Source organism: Neltuma alba, unplaced genomic scaffold, assembly GCF_004799145.2.
Source record: "Neltuma alba isolate B1F8T4 unplaced genomic scaffold, ASM479914v2 tig00010421_pilon, whole genome shotgun sequence".
NCBI lineage: Eukaryota > Viridiplantae > Streptophyta > Magnoliopsida > Fabales > Fabaceae > Neltuma > Neltuma alba.
The window spans coordinates 69500-74185 of NW_021635323.1; positions in this window are offsets into that span (position 1 = coordinate 69500).

Sequence of the window (4686 nt, forward strand, 5' to 3'; positions counted from 1 at the left end):
TTTAAGTGTGCGAGAGAGATGTCACACCTTACTATCGGATCCACTTAAGGTTTAATTAAAACCATTTTAGACCACCTTGGATGGTCTTGGGCTCAAAAATCCATGAAAAATGCTGATTTTCAGATTTTTACTGTTCATCGGTAAAAATTCAATTTTCTGGCTCAATTTTGAAAATTCATAACTTAATTTAGAAAAATAAAAATGGAGTGGTTCAAAATTCTATAAAAAGATCTTTGAATGCTATTTCAAGGAAAAATAGTTTTATGAACCAATTCCATTTGAAAAAGTGTCAGGTTTTTGTGAAAGTCACCTTTATCCATTTGGCAAAAATCTTTTTTCCAGATTTTGAACCTTAATTTTGAAAAATCATAAAAAATCGTGTAGTTGGCCATTTTTAACATGCTGCCTATCGATTTGAAGCTCATGTCAAATTTAAGCATATCAAATTTTATGCAGAAATTCGTTCGGTAACTTAATAAAACGTGGCTCTAATGTGGCATCCTGCTTAGGGATTACAGCTCCAACCATACATGCTTATACATAACCAAATATAAATGTTTCCTCATGGTTCCTCATCATATGTATCCTTGGATTTGTAGCCTCCCTTTTGATGATTCAGTCCCTAAAATATTAGGTTACATATAGGGGATGAGATTTCAATGAAATCCCAGTAGCAAGATCAATCAACAAAAACATCAACATGCATCAATTACAAGCATTCCAACCTTTTGCTATTAATAGGGAACTACATTACCTCATACATGTAGCGCTTTAATATGGAATAGCCAAGGCAAATAAAGCATGGAGTATAGCTACACAATCATCAACATCATCATTTAGCTCAAACACATAATAGCACATGAAATTGCATAGCAATCAATGCAACACTCAACATTAAGGTTAATTAAATCTTATTACCTTGATCCAATGCTCTTTGATTTCCTTGTTCTTCTTTCTTGCTTCCACAAATGCCAAACCCTAACATGGAAATCTACAAAAAGGGTAGCAAGAATCATCAACCATTCCACATAAAAATCAACAACATAACTCAAACAACCTTTGTCCCTTAAAGCTTCCACCTTTGTTCTTTAAATTTTAGAGTTTGTTTCCTTAAACCCTAAAAATTCCCTCCTGACTCATTTCTACATGATTTTTCATATAGATTCCAAATATCTACTTGGATTTAACAAAATAAAATCCCTTCTTCCAGTTTCAGCTTGGCCAAACCAAAAGGGTTCATTATCCAAAAATTACAACTTTGATTCTATTGCTTCCAACACTTGTTCTTTAGATTTACCCTACACTATTTTCCATTTTGAACACAATGGAAGCCTCAAAAATTTGAAAAACACATCCTAGGGTTCAGCTTTGGTCTTGGATGAACAGTACCATTTGAGAAGCATCAAAGAAATCTCTTCAAATCAACATCCAATCACTTGAAACCATCTTAAATCATAGTGTTCTAACTATATTTTGCAACAAAACCTCCCTCCCCTAACATTAACCAATTCAGGCAGCACTAAACAAAGAGGAAAATAAGAAATTTCAACCATCAACCTCAAGAGAATCAAGCAAGTAATGACATAGAATCATCTACTAACCTTAACTCTAAGCTTACTTGATCCAAAGTAGTTGATTTCTTCTTGTTTCCACTTCAAACTCTCTTTTTTCTCTCTTCTTTCTTCCTTGGCCGAATGATGATCTGAAAATGATGGGAGGACTGTGTTGATTAAGGCCAAAAATATCTCACTAACCAACATTAATGATTTGCCAAGTGTAATCTCCTTATTCCCTCTTGTAACCTCTCTCCTAATTAACTTAAATCATAATGTAATTACATTCTAAAGTCAAGATCCTCTCCACTTAATGCTTGACACTTGGAAAGCTTTAATTATTATCCATTAGAGGCTTGACAAGCGGCAACTTGTGGGTCAAATAAAGTGCAAGACTCCAGTCTTCACTTTATCGGTGCACTTTTACTCCAGATTTAACTTCTTTTCTATAATTACAGTGCTCAGGTCTCTGTAATTATTTTCTGTTAGATTCATAAATTATTCTCCTCATTTTTATCTTTCCAAATTGCCCTCTTTATCTCAAATTTAATTTCTCAATAATTAAATAAAAAGGAAAACTGATTTCCTTCTCTTTAGTGATTTTTCCACTTTTCAAAGGAACTGAGAAAATCTTGGATGCTTGAGGGTCTTCTTTTAATTCTATAGAAATTTTCTTGGGATTTTATCCTCCTTAAAAATATTTATTTGGAATTTTCCAAATAAAGGACCATAAACTAGATTAAATCACCCTTAAATTCCTTTATAATTTCTCTAAGGGCAATTTGATCATAAAACCAATTTTATAATCCCATATAATTCTCAAGGAACATTGTCTTTATTTTTTCTTAATTTTCTAAGGCTTGAAAATATTTTTCCATAATTATTCTTGACCAATTTTTCTTAATTAGTCAAACTTTTCATAATCGACTTAGAAAATTATAATAATTATTTCCCACCATAAATATTCTATTCCTCCTTATCTTTTTTGGCCTTTGAATATTTAGAAATATCCCTATTCCTAAATATCATATTATTGGATGTGACAAGTTTTTTTTTTGGTGTGTTTTTACTTTTGTTTTAGTGTCCTCTTAAAAACAAAAACTAAAAAAAAAATTTTGAATGTGAAGATTGCAAGTTTGAAGTGATTCAATTATGATGCATTCTTGACTTGAAAAGTGATTGATCATGACTTGAGTGGATAAACTAAGTGGCAATAGATTTGACTAAGCTGAATTTAAGCTAGTAATCATATGCCTAGTAAGGTTTTGGGCCTGATGCATTTTCTTCTTTTCATGTGTGTATACTCCTATCTCTTTTCTCGATCAAGAACTTGATTTGAATCTTGTTTGAGACCATGTTTGTGCATTTGCATTCATAAAGATGATAAAGGCATTCATTTAATTTTTTTCTAGCTAGATAAGCCAAAAGCCTACCCTTTTCATACGTTTATCCTTTGCTTAGCCCCTTTTGAGCCTTCATATTTTTTTCTCTTAACCCATAGCAAAAAAAAAAATCCTACCCTTTTTTAATGTCTTAGGAGTTAAAGAGTATTATATTATATGTGCTTGGATGGAGGAACAAATTTAGAGTTATGGTTTGGGTCAATTTGAAAAAAAAAAAAAACAAGAAGAAAAACTATTGTAATAAGATTCCACTCCTCTAGTTTAAGCTGTGCTTAGTAACCGAGGATCTTTATCACCAATGTTGATCTTCACGTCAAACGGCTAGTAAGGGCTATGAAAGTGCTAGTAGCATCTTGGTGCCAAGGAGTTATCCATGCTTGAGTAACCAGGCCTTTGTATCACTAATATGAAGGTTCGTGTCAAAAGAGCATATACATGACGGCCTAAGAAAGTAAAAAAAAAGAAAAAGAAGTAGAAAAAGAAGAAGAAGAAGAAGAAGAAGAAGAAAAAGAAGAAGAATGACCCAATTCAAGTTTAATTTAGTTTCTTGCATTCCATTATATTTTTTCACTGGTTCTCTTCATTTCCTAAGATGTTCAACTTTGTTTTTCCAAACACTATAGCCTCTCTTTCTTTACCTTAGCCCCATTACAACCTAATAAAAGTCCTTTTGATTTATGCTTGTAATTACTTTACTAATGGTGAAGAACTTAGACTCTTGTCAAGCCTATGGAAAGAGGATCAGATATGATGGTTTTGAGTGCAAACACAAGCCGATACACTTTTAAGTGATGAGTGACTTACACTTAACCTTGGGCGGGATTTCTAACTTAGATTCCTCTTTGTCAAGCAAATTGTCATGATGTTTGTTTCCTTGATTCATGAGAAAATTACTTGGATAAGAGAGATGTTGAATGCTTTGACATGTTTCTTGCTTGTGGTTGGATCATTCACCCTTATTTGATTTTCTTTTATTCTTTTACTACTCTTTGGTCTTCAGTTGCTTTGCTTATGAGTGCAAAGGCTAAGTGTGGGAGAATTAATAAAACCCAATTTTTATACATTTTATCCCACATTAATTTAGGATTCAAATGATAATTTTGAGCTTAAATGGATTTTTATGCATTATTTAATTAATTGGTTGATTTTTGGATTTTTCATAAAAATTGAGATTTTGGATTAAAATATAAATATTTTGTGATTTCCTGTTTTCAGCTTGGAATTAATTTTTCCTATTTCTCTGGAAACAAGTCTCACATTTTTAGAAAGATGATCTTTTGAAAATTTTGCAATTTCTTGCCTAATTTTTGTGCATATTTGATATTTAATTTTTGATTATATTTGGATATAATCTACATTAATAGATACACTTAAATTCTTGTAGGTCAAGAAAGAGCATATAGAAAATCCAATGGTGCAAGATTGTTTCTTGGAATTTAAGCACAATCCAATGGCTAATATCAAGTGGGTCAATTAATTACTAATGAACTTGAGCTTTGAATCCACAAAAAAATTTCTTTTCTCCTATTAAAATATTCCCCTCATTCCATATAGTAAATTCACGCCTAATATCAATTTATTCTCCATTCACTGATTGCACCATACCTTCCTTTGTTCCATAGTCACCCAACAACTATTCTCACCATATTCCATCATCACATTCAATCAATTTCTCACTACACGTACAACTCCTCACCATCACCTTCAATCAATTCATGGCTATGGCATCT